Source organism: Egretta garzetta, unplaced genomic scaffold, assembly GCF_000687185.1.
Source record: "Egretta garzetta isolate BGI_Z169 unplaced genomic scaffold, ASM68718v1 scaffold365, whole genome shotgun sequence".
Classification (NCBI taxonomy): domain Eukaryota; kingdom Metazoa; phylum Chordata; class Aves; order Pelecaniformes; family Ardeidae; genus Egretta; species Egretta garzetta.
The window spans coordinates 1,593,172-1,609,282 of record NW_009259602.1 but is presented as its reverse complement, the minus strand read 5'-3'; positions in this window follow the sequence as shown (position 1 = coordinate 1,609,282).

Sequence of the window (16,111 nt, the reverse complement as noted above, 5' to 3'; positions counted from 1 at the left end):
ACACTGGTTGGCCATTTAGGAATGGTCTAAATCTTTGACTCAGCTACATTTTTGCTTCACTTAATGTTAAGCACATGCTCAAATGTTTAGCTGAATAGCCTGGCAATATCTTAGTGTACTGCATTTGCCATCTCAGTTTATTCCTTTTATTTTTGGTCTTCATTCTTCTGTCCTCTCCTCCTTTCCCTTTTATTTCTCAATCTAACTCCTGTGGGTTGTTTTTTTTTCCTCATTTCTCCTCCTCTCTGCCCTTCATAATGACTTAATCTGGCAGGCAGTGTGACAAGTGAATGAATCGAACACAGAGTTTTCCTGCACTCCAGATTCATTTGAAGATTTCTCCCAGATGCAGCTCTAAAGCCCCAGATTCAATTTCCCTTTGACATAATAACAGAATTAGTCTCATATTGTCATACATAAATTACTTGCAAGCCCGGTGCCAGGAGAGAAAAGAAGAGGAAAAAGAGAAGAATAGGATTCAAAGGAAGGTGTGACTGTGACAAGCAACAATAGAATAACAATAGGCGACCAGTGGGTGACATCTATCATACCTGACAAACAAGGAGAAAGCCATCTCTATATCAAACGTAAGAATTATTTACCTCTTCTTCTTTCAGCCCTTGAGCCATTAAACCTTATACCGAGGATTTCTGTGTCTTGCAAAGGACACACAAAGTCTAAATAACTCTCAAATTGAAAAAATATTATATCTGACTTTTAGTTTAGTGGAGTATTTTCTTCTTCCTCGCAAGACACCATTCACAGAAATAACCCTACTGCTCTTAGCTGGGAGAAGGAGACTGCTCCTGCAAAAGTCTTTGTAGAGAAGATCTGGACAACTCTCTTGCCACCCCACTGAGCTGCTGTAGAGACCTCAGCTGCCCCCAGATTCCTGGGGGGTTGTGGGCTGGGAGGCAGGACGCTGCAGGTAACCACTGCTCCTCAGTGCAAGCTCTGGGTCTCCTGCTCTCAAATCCTTACAGCTGCCCTTGGGTTTCGCAGCGCTGCAAAGGATGTCTCAGCCTGTGCAATAAATAGCAGTTCAGCTCCCACCTGTCCACCACCCAGCCTGAGAAAGGAAAACATGAGCAGCACCAAGTTAGCAGCACTGAAAATGCCCCCATTCTGTCTGGCCTCAGCCGGCAGTGTCAAATGGGCACATGGTCTTTGCCTCTTCATGCTTCCCTCAATGTTGCCTTCTGAAGGACTCTCCTCTTTCCAAAAGGCACAGAACTGTTTTTTGTGGAAGTTCAGTTTAGTTTTTTTTGTGTATGGGTTTTGTAAGGTTTTGGGGGGACAGAGGAATTTTGGGTTGTTTTTGGTTTTTTAAGGAAAAAACCAAAATAATTTTCTCCTACTTTCCTGAAAAGCCTGTCAGCTTGGCTTCATTACCACTTGTTGTACTCCAGAGCAGAAGAGGCTTAACCCTTTGCACATTGCATTCGATTTCCCCACCACGATAATAGTAAGGAGCCCTTCTATCACTTTTCCCTTCCCTGCCAACCAAAGTAATAACATTTGATCAAGCAGTGTTAATGCATACAAACAAACTGAAGCCTTCATGTTCGAGAGGTCTGCCTAGACAATCCACAATGAATCAAACAAAACATTATCCTTTGTCCATATGAAGAGACAGCACACAGGACACACACCCCCCACGCTGCCCCCCAGCACTGCAGCTGGGGGAAAGGCTGCCAAGCCAGCAGAGCCAGCAGGCTATCACAATCTCATCTACAGGGTGGGGAAGTTACCACATGGTCATAGCCATTGCTCTGCTTTACTTGCCCAACCTGCGAGATTCAACAGCTCTTTGGCTGCTGATTTCGTGCTGAAAGGCCATAGTCAATCTGTTCCCTCCATTACTTGCATTTTGTCTAGGTAGCAGGGCAAGGGAGGTGACTGACCACAAGAGAATCCGTCTAGTTCAGTCTTCTGCCTTAGGCTGAAATTCCAGAAAGTCACTACCCCCTGCATCAAAAAAAATGCTTTGCTATTATCTGCTTTAAACTGATCTGTTTTCAATGAGTGCCCCACTAGTTCTAATACTGTAGGACTTGATGAATAACAGCTCACTTTATCTACTGTCCTCATGATTTTGTAAACCGCTATCATAACTCCCCTCAGCTTTCTCCTTGTCTCCGTATCACAGAAAACAGTGCATTTAGAAAAGGTACAAGGAAGGGCAGCTGGAATGATAACTGATACACAACTGAAATGGCAGTTTGTTATTGGCGTACAGGCAGAAAAAGTTAACAGAAAGGAGATTCAGGGCAATTTTGCTTTAGTTCAGTACTGGAATGAGGCATCCAGTGGTGAAAAACATTTGGAAAAATGAGTCTTTAGCTGCTTTTTTCAGCACAAAGTGAATTAAACCCACCACTCAGACCCACCTATGAGAAAAATAGTGCAGACCACCTTCTGCATCACATCAGCCTCCTCGGCCAGACACCCCTGGGACTGATGGCACAGGGGGGCATCCAGAGCACACGCAGTGACGCAGCCCTTCTTCCCATTCATTTGACCCATCGCCTGAAAGGTGCTCTCTATTCTGTCATAACAAGGAGGAACTGGCCACTCATCATTTTTAATAGGCGTTATCTGAATTTTTCAGGTACATGTATAAAATTGAAATACAGTGGGGAAGGAGGGAAGAAACAGAGAGAAAAAAAAATCATTTAATTGCTATCCAAACACAGGCATTCAGGATCAGAAGCAACAGTGGTTTTTAAAAAGTCAAACCTTCTGGCAAAACCTATGGAGTTTGATACAATTCTATTGACTTCCTTAATAAAGGTCCATATATTAGGGAATAAACAAATACCTCACAGCTGACTACAGTTCTAGTCTTTTCCCAATATTATTCTTTTTTTATTTCATCTGTCTTTTAGGGCCAGAAACCAGGAGCTACACCTATCCATAACTTAACTGAGGGGATCATGAATGCTTAAGCCTTTTGCTCTCCCTACCACTAACATGTACAGTGTTGTTGCAGACTTAAAACAGATTTGGGACATAGGCATCAGCCAGATTCCAGAGCTGACATGAGACCAAGCACTTGGAGAAAGTCAGGTAAGAAGTTCTGGGGAGTCTTTCCTTGATGAAAGTATTTGCAAAAAAATTCCAGGTGATTTTTTTCTTTGTCAGTTGAAAGTCCAGGCTAGCTTTGACGCAAAGTAGTAAATAAGGGAGAGAGCAGAAGATGAGCAATAAGAGCAGACATGGCAGATTAAAATAACTCCTTGCTAGAGAACTGCAGGCCAGAACTCCTGACGATTGTGCACATCACAAGACGTAAGCACTGTTTTCAGGGTTGATACAACAAGCACTTGCAGCTTAACGCAACGTGACCACAAAGCACTCGGTGTTTGTGACTGATTACAATACTATTTCACCACCCTGGGTGGCTTTTTTCCTGCTTGCCTCACTGCTCTGATGTACAATCAAACACCAGCAACGTATGTCAGATAGCACATGTCACACTGCTGATGGTCATTTGAGCATCACTGTGCCACGTGAAGGCATACTCAATGGCAGGAGTCTGAATTCTCCTTAACAACAGTCATCTGAAACTCCAGATCACATCCCTGGAGGTGTTTAAAAGACAGGTAGACAAGGTGCTTAGGAACATGGTTTAGTAGTGGACAGTTACGGTTGGACTCGATCTTGTAGAGGCATTTGGTTGGAAAAGACCTTTGATTCTATCTCGCTCATCAACCAGACTGCTCCTAGTAATAAAATAAGCTGACCTAAACAGAGACAGCTTTGAATTTTCCAGGAATCTCAACAACCTTGCATCCTTGGTTGGGTGGCTCCTACCCTTCTCTTTTGGTCTTTCAGCAAGCAGCAAATTGGCAGTTAGGAATTGAATATAGAAGGTGAATCTGGAAGATGTCAACAAAAGGCACTTGACTGAGCAATTCATAGCAAAGTTGTGAAGACCTGTAGGCTGTGCCAGATCAAAAAATGGTACTATGTATTATGTTCCAGCTGTCAGTCTACTTTGAAGCCCTCCAAGTAACTTCACTTTCTGGGGATGAGCAACTGACAGGTTGCTTACAAACCTCAGAAATCCCAGTGCTTGAGCATCACTTCTCACGAGTGCTTCCACCTAAAGGAGGTGAGGACAGTGAAAAAGGCCTGTTTTCCCCTGTTGACCCAATCTGTTGTTAGCTGCGTAAATATTGGCTGGTGGATGACCCCATACCCCCCCCCCCCAAAAAAAAAAAAGATACAGGAAGCCCCTGAGTTTATAAGCACCTGGGGGGGAAGTCCAGACCAGAGTCATCTGCAAAGCAGTACCAGCCTCAGGGATGCTGAACTTCAAACCAAAGCCAGGCTTTATTTGCCTGTTGACAGAGCGAATGGATTTGTTGGTCTTTCTAACCCACCTCTGAGACAGTAAAGGTCTCTCTAATCTATCAAAGGCATAGCAAAAACTACTGGCTTAAAGCTGAAGCTAAAGAAATCCAGGCTGAAAGTAGGACATACTTTATTTTTTTTCCAAGCAGAAAATGTAATAAGCCATGGGAGCAGCTGGGCTAGGGGATGGAGGGGACTGTGTCCCTCAGTGTATTCAGGCAAAACTGCCCATCTCCATCTTAAACACAAAAAAATAAATAAAACCAACCCCAAAACTCTCTTACTCAAGGAAAAATTAGAAGCCAAATGGGGATTAACAATATATGTTTCCTGCCATGGCTATACAGAAGGCTAGAGTACTTGATCCTAATGTCCTGTCTGCTTTTAGAAATAAGCAGATAGTTTAACTGATCTTTGAATCACCCACTGCTTTGTCTTAAGACCAGCTTAGGAAAAAAAAAAAAAAAATCAAGGTTAGCAAATTTGAGCTACAAAATTAGCAGCATTTGCTGTTAGTCCCATAACATGCACAGCCCAGGGAAGCCTGAGTGGTTTTTAAGACTCACAATGTTCCTGGTTGAAAGCATGGCATATGCTTGGGCTGATGTGGGGTCTGACTCTTCCCCTGCCTCCCAAATCAACACAACTGGAGTGCACATGGACTGCCCATCTGGATATAGCTCCTACAGCATTTCGGCAATTTATTCCCTTGGCACAAAGACGACAGCTGCAGGTCTCATCCTGGCCTCCTCCAGTAAAAAGCTTTTACACCCAATCCTGCCCCCCACACTGCGCGTGGTAGAGGCATCGCCCTGAGCGATCATTGCCCACATCAGCCCTGGCGGCTGCTGGGGCAGGCACAGCTACCTGACAAGGTGCTTTGCTACTGGAGTTGAGCCACATCTGCTCACAGCTGCTTTGACGCCCTGATAGGAAAAATCCAAACCTCAGCATCTTCCTCTTTAAAAGAAAAGTGAGGGACTTAGTTGTATACTCTGCCACGTAAATTAAACAAATCTTCTGAAAACAGTAACAGGTAAAATGGCAAAGAGAAGTAATTTCAATGCAGGTGCTTTTTTTTTTTTTCCCTTTTAGCTTCTTCCAGAGCAGCCCTGACACTAGGCAGTCCTCCTTTCACCGAACTTCCCTGGGCAAATCCTTTCTTTTTAGTTTTGACTGGCTTGCAGCCACTGGAACTAACAAGGTTGTGCAGGGAGCAGACAGGCTCTGTGTCCACTCAGCGTAGCTCAAGTGGGCTTAAAGAGCAGTGAGACTGATTTAGGTTGGACATTAGGAAGCATTATAAAGAGAGAAGCACTGGAAAAAATTGCCAAGAGCAGGAGTGAAATCCATTAGGGAAGGGTTTTCCACACAGTTTAGGCAATTAAGAGCAGTTCGGCTAGCACCACTCACCCCGGAGATCCTTGCAAATCCAAACATATATGGGAAGTTGTTGGAAATTTAGAAGATGCTCTGAAGGGAAGAAGCTAGGCTGACTTTGAAATCACCCTTTCCTGAGCACCTGGCACTGCATGAAAACCCCACTTCCATTTCCTTCCAGGAGGTGCCAAACCCCTCAAGAGAATTGAAGGAACTTTCCACAGCAAGAGGCTGGGAGATCGCTCTCCCTCCTCCTCCTTCCCCCTGCCGTGAATAATGTCAGCCATTGACCTTTTCAAACACGGTGCTTGCTGTAAAATATTACGTTACAGTTATCACCAGTACTAGTGGAAGAAGGGGCTGGGGAGAAGTCTCAAGCCTGCTAGCATGCCAGATAAAGGGCTCTATGGTTGTAACAACCTACAAGGAAATTTTATTACTATATCTCTGGCATTTAAAATTAATAACTATTAAGAGAGATATTGTTTTACAGCCTAATGGCTTTTTAACAAGGTGAATGCCATGAACCCCTGCCTCAAAGGAGAAAAAGAAAAAAAGGAATATGGAGGGTCTCCATGTATTTGTGCCTCTTGGAAGAGATCACCAGTGACAGAGGAGCTTTAAGGACCAGTTGCACCCCTCAATGAGACTGGATTCTAATTTATGTCACTTCTGTGCTCTTTACCCTCCAACTGTGCACAGAGGTCCACAAAGAACAGAAACAGGACAGATTTAGCCCAAAGATGCCTCCATCACAGTGTAATGATGGGCTGGTTATGGACTTCTCCTGGGCCGGTAAGCTGCAGTTTCATGTGTGCTTTCAGTCCTTCCTTTCTGCCTTTGTTTCCCTGGTTATTCAAAAGATATCTCTGCACCAAATGGTACTTGCTTGTCTGAAAGGTTTCTGCCTAGGGCTCCAAAAAGTATCCCTGGAGCTAGGGCACAGAGATGAGGCGCCTGCATTGATTTTAATTCACTGAACTTTATTGCTGCATTTAACCAGATGATTTTTTTTTAATAGAATAAGCCAACAAATCAAGACACGCTAATTTTGCCACTGGCTGGACGGCCGCTGAAATACTCTTTGCAAAAGCACCAGATTAAATTCTGCTAACCCAGGCGTGGTCTATTCACAGTAACATACCTAAAAAAACACCAGACTGTGTCGCTTCTTCCAGAGGCTGCAGAGGTGCCAATATTTTGAATAGCTAGCTGCAGAAATAGTCTGCATATTGAGGGCATCTCACTCAGGGGGCTGAATTCGCTCCTTGCTTACACAGGTTTAGATTGGGATTAGTTTTGCTACAAAAGCAGGATTCTTTCAAACCAGGGTGTAATTACGCTCCTTGTCATGTCAGACTATTGCGCAACATTTCTTTGGTAGAAGCAGTGCTGCAAGTAGCTAAAACACTGTCCAACAGGGCATGAAAGTCTATCTCTGGCAAACTACCGAGCTCCCAAAACCCTGGAATCGTCGTTCCTAGACACATTGGATGCTTTTAGCTGCTACAATAGGAGTTGTTGGACTGTGACCATTTAACCAGGCAGTTTGCCTCACGCTATAAAAATAACTACATTTGCAACATCACAGATCTTTACCTCATCTGCAATCTAGCCCAGCAAAGGACATGGATCATCAGCTAAATCATTAATAAAAGTATTGAATAGCTGTGGACCAAAATAATCCATCCCTGAGGAACCTGCTTGAAACAACCTTCTCCATCGATATTGTTCCTTGAACAACTGCATTTTGAGCTCCGTCGCCAAGCCACGCTCTCATCCATCTAGCACGCACCCTATTAATTCCACATCATGAAAGTTTTTCTTAATCAAAATGTCAGGTGATACCAAGTCAAATGCCTTAGAGGAAACTAAGGATATGCTACCAACACTGTTGCACATACAAGCCAGATCCGTAGACCTGTCAAAAAAGACAACAGGTTTGTTTGATGAGACCTACCTCAGAGGACACTCTGCTGACTCACATTAATTTTATTTTTATCCTGATTTGTTCTTGCCAAAAATTCTAGATCAGCCATTCCTCTATGTAACACAGGTTTGATCTCAGACTGCTGCTTCTCTCACCATCTGGCTCTCCTCTTTTTACCCTTATTTAAATCTTGCGAATCTCAGAAGGATTTGGCAGAATGTTTCAGAGCAAGGACTGCGAAGGGTTTTCATCTCCAGCTAGGCTAGAAGCTGTATAACCACACAGGAACATGCCATGCTCGACCATACATACCTCACCTTTCAAAAGGCCTTATTAGCTAATGCAGCTATATGGCTTCTAGACACCAGAGTTGGCTTGCATCCAGCCAGATCAGAACAAGGGCAGAATGAGCTCATGTCTGTCTGTATCCATCATGTAGATGTTCCCATAAAGGGGAAAGAATTTAAATTAACACCTTGGTTCCTAAGTAGGTTTCAGTGTCTCCATTTTGCACACCTCTGGCAGCAGTGTAGAGCCATATGTACAAACCAGCTAAATATCAGGTATGCCTTCAGATGGACAGGAAAATCATCCTTTTTGGATCATTTAGGTACTCTGACATGCAAAACCATGTACAAAAATATCACCATTGAGATACTATAAAGCTGGTGACATAGACTTTCAAGTCTGAGAACCAAACTATTTTGATTCTTTTTTTTCCCTGCGTTGCATACCCAGAACATCTGTGGAAGCAGCCAAATCTAACGACACCTTAGCTGTGTAATAGGGGAGGAACAAGACTTCCAATGTCTCCTACATTGCTGCTGCTCCTTCCTAAAATTGAACATGCTCCCCTGAACCCCACAGAAGAGCAGCCACCCAGACAAAAGCTTGGGAACCTGAAAAGAAACGTTATTTCCAGGGTATATCTTGGCATAGCTTCCCTTTTGTGAGAGTGATCCAGCAGAGCAGGTAAACCAGTGGTTAAATTTCAGCACAACCCTTCAGAGGGAAGTGGGACTATTCACCTCTCTGAAGCTAAACGTGCAGCTGCTAGCACTTCAGGGTCGGAGATGAGGATGGTTCTCAGTTTTCTTCACGCTGCCCTAGCAGAGCAATATCTCCTGCAGCCTAAATGCTGCCGAGGCACCGGGACACGCCAGACAGGCAGTGCTGCACTAGCCCAGAGCAGTAAAGCAGCGTTCCTCTGTGCTTTACAGGCAGCAGGCACTCCAAAAGTCTTTGCAAGGAGAGGGAATAAATAAGCTCTGAGTGACACAGTTTTTAACAACAAAATCATTCTATGGACAGAGTGTGTAATGAGTTCCAGTCAGAGCAAGTTATGGAGGAATAATTTCCTAGTACCTGGGAGCTAGCAACCGCTTCATGGAAGCTTTTTATTCCTAGGTTGTAAATTGATTTTATACATCATTTATCAATGGAGGCCTGGCTATATAATAGGTATATTTTAATATTTATGCCTCTCCACACTCATGCTCAGCAAACAAATGGGAACAATAGGACATGGTTCGTGTTACAAGTCACTGGGATATCTCCCCCTGCTCCTAGGTAAGGGTGATGAAGGTCTGCAAGTGACAGATAAACCCAGAGAAATTTGATTATGTGATGCATAAAGAATGATTCCTGTGTTACTGAAGAGGATTAAAGAAGTGCTGAGGGCCTAAGTTTTGTGCTGCATTTCCATATATTGCCTTTATAAGCCAAAGGCACCAGCATCAGACAAACACACACAGCCCACCATGTCCGTGAGGCTGCAGATCCGCAGCACGAGCGTTTCTCCAGGACTGTGCTGTCTTAAGGCACTGAGGGGATGTGCGTAGGTAGCCTGGGCTGTTGCATTGTAATGGTTCCACCAGATCATGCTAAACAAAAGGAGCTGAAGGCAGACAGCAGGAAAAGTATAACCCCACTTTGGGCAAAGGGCATGGCTTCTGTTCTGTGGGCAAATTTTGGCTATCCTGCAGGTGTGGAAGGATAGGTAGCAAACTGTCCCTGCATCTCCTCAAAAACCTGACCTGCCCTTCCTTTAGTGCACACCCATCTTATAGCTTTCAGTGGTTTACCTGCTGGGAAGCAGCTATTCTGAATGTTATCCAAAACATTTCATGCCTCTGTTTATTTTCGTCAAAATGGCAAGGAAAATCTGACAAGTTTCTTCATTCATGCTTGGGCTATCAGCTGTATTACAGTATACTCAAATAGGACTCCTGCAGAAAGATCTTGTGCTAAACCCCACTGCTCCAGGGATGAAACATTAATATTCAGCGGAGAAACTAGGAAAACACATTTACTCCCTACTCACAGCTAAAGCTGTTCTTCAGGCAGCTACTTAATCTGTGGACACTGTGCTATTTTACTTTCAGAAAGGAGATGAACACTCAGAGCTCACACACTGGTTCTGCTTCAGAAAGCCAGGTTTAGCTCATGGTTGTGTAAACCAGAACCACATTCACAGGCTAACAAAACCCAGTGCTCTGTCCTTTAGCACGACGACACACCCCTCTAGAGCCAAAACTGAGAGAATTGCACTCCACAGCTTTCAACTGCAATAATTATCTCCCCGTTATTGATGCTGATTAGATGAGATACACGCTCTGCTGTGTTAAATCCCGTATTTGTTTATAGACATAGGTACAATCAGGAGGTACCGTAACCTCAGCCAACAACAGCAAAGCAGGAGCAGCTAAAATACACACCTCTCTTCCCACACACTTGTGAGTATCATAGTTAATAACAATACCTCGTTAATATTTTGCAGCTGCGTACCTTAAAGTGCCTTTCCAGCTCCCCAGCAGCAGTTTGCCTTGGGAAGATGAAGCAGAGGAGTGAGGTGACTTGACCAAAAACTACAGCAGAGCACACCTATTGAACCCTTCTCACCTCTGCTTTAACCAGAAACCCAAGTGCCCGTTTTCAGGGGCTTGCAGGGGATCAGCAGCTGTGCCTTGCAGGCCAGAACACAGAGCTGAAAGTTGTAGTGACATCACTACAGCTTTAATGCATTACTGTGTGTCAGTCAAGCATGCTCTTAGCTTGCAGCAAATGCAGCCAATGAGGCATAGCATCACATGCATTCCCTAAAAATTAGCCACCAATTTATCTGCCTTTACAGCTGGCAATTGTGGAAGTTGTTGGCTCAATACGAGGTAGAGTGAAGGCTGGAGAGTAAAGGACAGCAATGGTTAACCAGGCAAGTAAACAACCTCGGTTTGACAGCATACCATAACTTTATTGTCAATTGCCAATAGAGGAGAGCATTAGATTGAGAGCATCAGAGCAATTCAATTGAGAGGACAAGGCATAATGTAGGTAATGTGATGTGCTCATCACAATCTCAGACTCCAGGTAATGAGTATCTGATAAATGCTCTGGAGAATGGGAGCACTAAGCACTGCAAGCGGGCAGCAGAAATAAACACCCTGAGTAGTTCTGCTTAGCAGTGGGAGGAAGCCATGAGTCAAGAGCCTGAGGCTCCGCCTGTTCAGGACAGCCTAAAAGTGCCTCTTCTCCCCCCGCCCCAGCCTTCTCTCTCATCTTGTTCTCTTCCCCCTTCTATTTCTCCAAATTTTGGTGAAAATTTCTTGATTTCTCTGAATTGGAAGGCCTTTGGGCAGCAACATAGCTTTGCTCAATCTCTTACCTTCTGATCATCCTGTCTACTGACAGATGCTAACTTAGCAATGGCTAAGTGGGTGGAACCTGTTTATTGCTTTTTACAATGAGATAGATTTGAAGTTATTGGCTAATTAGATGACAGATAAATTCAATAGCATTTGCCTAGAATCATCAGTGGTATTAAAACAGTAAGAGGCCAGATATAACAGATGGGGTTTACTCAAGATTATACAGCTTCAAAATTTCTTTTACTTCTAAAGGTCCCCTCTGAAGATTTCAGAGGCACACAATTACGTAAATGCTCAAAACTGGAAGTCTCCTTGGGTAGTTACAGAAGTTGATGGTGGAAGTAGAGAGACCTGCCCCGCAGGGCAATGACAAGCTGTAATTTCCAGGCCATAGGCTATTCCACACGGTCCCGTTGCTGCCTCCCAAAGGAAACCAACAGAGGCATGAGCTCTGAATTCCTTGCTTCCCACACAATTCCTGCAGCAAAATGTATTAAGAATCATCCAGTGATGAAGACCACAACTGAAAAGGCACTTGGAGATCCCATCTATTCCTTCACCATTTAGCACTCTCAATGGAGGTCCTGCTTTTTCAGGTCACAATATTAGCGGAAAGAGCAGAAAAGCTAGCGTAATTTAATCTATCAAGGTAATAGTTAAATATACAAACACATCACTGCAAAGAGGCTTATGAAGGAAAAGCACAGGAGAAAGCACTGTAAAGTCAGATAATCATGAACATCTACATTCTTCCCTGTGTATTTAACTTGCTGAGGAGCATCTTAGGAGGAAAAAAAGGTTTTCAGTCCAAAAAAACCTTGCTTTGTCAGGCAGGAACAACTTCCTGCCCTCCCTCACCTTCCCCACAGTTGCTTTCAAGGTCACTCGGCAGAGTTATTCAGCACAAGGGCCTCTGAACTTATTTGGCTTGACATGTCAGTTTTGTCCTACCAGGCCACAGGCCAAAGTCTTCGGGGAGCCACAACCCGTGGCAACATTGGAGACTAACCAGAAAAGGAGCGTTGGAGTCACAGCTATGCCCTGAGCGACACCAGCCTGACAAATGTCATCGCAATGTAGCTAGAACACAGCAAAGCCAGAAAGGGGGGCTAAACCACCACAGCCTTGTCCCTCCCAGGAACCCAAGAAGTTTATTTAGAAAGACACATTTAACCATTCCATTTAAAGAAAAGCTATGGTGTCAGTAGAGGAAGCTGGACTTGAAAACTGATCCTTTTCCTACCATCCCCTTCAGCATCAAGACTGACATGTGAATCGAGGTCAAGTTTGTTTTCAAACACAAGGAGAGATTTGATGGGTCAGTTTTATGCCTGCACCAGTACAGCTGCGTGGCACAGGATGCTCTGTGACTGATGTCTCACCAGGCCAGCCAGTGCGCTTGACTCTCAGGCTCTCAGAAAGAGGGAGAGGTGGAGGTTTTAGGGGGAAAAACCCAGAATGTCCAGGCTCAGTTCCCAGCTCTACCATAAAGTCCTGCGAGATCCCGGGTAAGTCACTTAATTCCCCTTGGCCCGTGTGCTACTTCTGTGAGAAAAATCAGCACTGCTCTTGCCTATGCTGCCCCAGTCAGGAGCTGTTTGGGCCTGTTTGGATACACTGCCAGCGTGATGGAGAGCTGGTGTCTACAGAGCCTGGGGCACTGGTGGGATGCAAGTAACCATAGTGATTGAGACTAGAGCATGTACAGAGATAAAAGAGCATCTGAAAGGCTCCACTGCTGGCTCTGCCCACCCCCCAGCTGTCTCATTCAGAGCCAAAGCCTCACAACATCTCAGTGACCAGCGTCAGGGCCAGCTACTCAGCAATGCATGACTCAACAAGCAGTGGCAGCTGCCTCTTTCCTGCGGAGGTCCCCATCCCTCCCGCTTTGGTTTATCGCAGCACAAACAGAAAGGGATGGGAGGTGCAAACTTCACAGCTCTCTCTCCATCCTCTCCCTTCCTTATTATTCTCACCCCATGACCCCAAGCAATACGTCTCAGTTCTGGGACCAAATCCACACTTCTACACCTCTGGCCAAACACGTAGTCTCATGTCATTGAAATAACTCTGCACCACAGGGCCCAGCCTGGCACCAAACCACTGGTGATTAAGATCTAATCTCCCAGCTCCCACTGTCCCTTTTTAATCCCCCAATTCCCACTAAACTCCTATTTATCCTAAAGAAGAGGTTTAGCCTGCAAGCTCTGTGGTTCCCTGGCAGCACCAGAGTCCCTTCTCTTGTGAATGGACTCATTGAATTGTTCAGTTAACACTGAAATGACAAAGAAACATCCTGGTACTGAATACCCTGGAGAAAGGAATATAGCTAGGTAGCAGATCCCTGCACAGCCTTTTAGCCTCTAACACTTTCCAGTGGTTTGGTTTCTTTTTTCCACCCCTTTTCTATTGTCACACTGGTACTTGGAAGGGTGCACAAAGCTAAATGGGTCCTGATAACTCCCAGCTCGCAGGGCAGGGAGTCGTTGTTCTCCTTGCTCTGCCTGTCTCTTATGATACGCTTGTACATAGAAACAATTTTGCTCCTAGATAGGAAACATACCCTCGCCTTGAAAGATCAACCCAGCTTTCTACCGATGCATTTGTAACCTGTCACTCCATCCTCTGAACATGTCAGTCATCAGTAGAAGTGCCACCTGCCTCCTGTTGCTTGGGCACAAGAAGGGTGGGAAACAGAGGAGACCCTAGCAAGAACCCTGCTGCATGGATTAGATTCGAGGTGGTGTTATGAGGGAGACCACCACCACCACTAGAAAGAGAACAGACTGTCCTCCTATGGCACAGCACCTATGTTGCAGGCCTCAGCTTGGTTGTCTAATTTCTGACAGAAATAATAATAAATCATGTACAATACCTCCTGTCACTAATTTGCTAGTTTTAACCAAGATCTTTTGCAAAAAGTCCAGAGACCATGAGAATATGAAGTGGCTTCAGGTGTTCACCTGACATCAGCATTCCACGTCCACACTGTGTACTGTTATACAGACATGCCTCGTACAAAGCACTAAAAAAAAGCCCTGCTCCACAACACTGACAACCTAAGCAGGAGTTTTATCTACCACCAATATAAAAGCACTTTTCTCCTCTGCCAGCGGCTTCGGAGGCAGTGTGGCTTTTCAGGGGACTCCATTTCCCTTGTGAAATTGTGAGAACAGCATTCTGCACGTTAGCCCCTACTGCCTCTGCTCCCCAACCTATACCCGAGTAAAAAAAAAAGCGATTGGTATTAAAAACACTTCTACATTTGGTGGCCTTTGTTACGATCCCAGGTAGGCTGAAGGGTGGGTGGATACAGAAGCTAAATTAGAAATACTACCTCTGTAGCAGAAACTGGCCTGCAGGGCAGTGTATTACAGAATCTTAAATACCTTTAAGCTGCTGATTAAAGAATCACCTCTTCCACCACAGGAACACAACCATTTCTGGGGTGGGACCTGGCAAGTAGCTAGCAGCAAACTGACACTGTGATTTAGAGCCATGTCTCCTTTTGATGCTGCACTGAATGTCAGCCAGGAACCTTTAGTAAAGCACTAAAGCTGACAGCATGTGTCGGTGTGGTTGGGGAGAAAGACACTTGCTACTTCTTCATTACAGGGCAGAACCTCTGCATCTGTAAGCCACAGGAGGACTCCCCAGCAGCCTCATTCAACAAGCCCTCAGGAAAGAAATGAGGTTGAACTTTGTATTCATTGATTATGGTTTCTCCAGACCTTCAGTAACACCAAATGCTCACTTTTCACCCAATCCCTTTATCTCTGTCTATTTTTTTTTCTTGAACAGAGCTGCCAGAAATCATTTTTCTCGGCTCATAAACACATTTCCATTTAGGAAAAGAAAGTAACCTTTGCTTCAGAATTGCTTCACCCGTAGCCATAAGAGCTCCTATTCTTCTGTTTCCACAGATAAGAATTTCCCAGGGGAGGTGGAAGCTGCAGGCAGGGAAAGGGGGTTTAGTGTGCACTGCAGATTCCTCCTCCTCCCCAAAATATGTCCTAGTTTGTCACCCCGTTCAGCGTTAATAAGTCTCAACGACATGCAGCCTGAGTGACTGTTTATTGAAAAATCATTACTGAGAAATAGTTGATGTTGGGAATGCATACAGGAACACGAAGTCTTCTTTTTAAATACCATATGTGAAGCAGTTTTTGTTTTGCAGATGGGGAGCTGCAGCAGAAATGGACTAAAACTCCTCTGTGGTGAAACGAGGGGAGTTGTGTCAAAGCTATGCCCACTTTCCTTCTCCGAACCTGCCTCCTTTCTACTCTCTAGTGCATGTTTCTGATAGCCTAATTGGTTATCAAGACAGCACTTTTTGGATCTTGAAGTATTTCTCTACATATTTAACAACCTATGGCAGGGAAATCTCAAAGGCACTTTTTCACCACATCCTACCTTTGATGGAGAACAATATAGCATAGACCAATTTTAGTTCTCTTCTGTTGGATGGAAGATTAGGATTGCCACGTGTATCTTCTCTACAGCAGCCAGACTGTGGGAATGGAAGAAAATGCCTGTCCCTATTCCAAACTACTTCCATCTATGAAAATCTAAAGCTTTAGATCCTTGACTCTTTGTCTTCTCTTGAGAGACAGTGATAAAATGCATTCATTACCTCTACTTCAGTGGATGGAAAATGAGGGGAAAGTGGTTGTTTATTAGATGTCGAGAAATACCAAACCCTTTTAACTTGTACTCTAAAAAAAAAAAGGGAAAAAGGGAAAAAGGTAATTTTCCAGGAAGCTCCTGTCACTATTTGAAAAGAGAGAGTAAAAAAGAC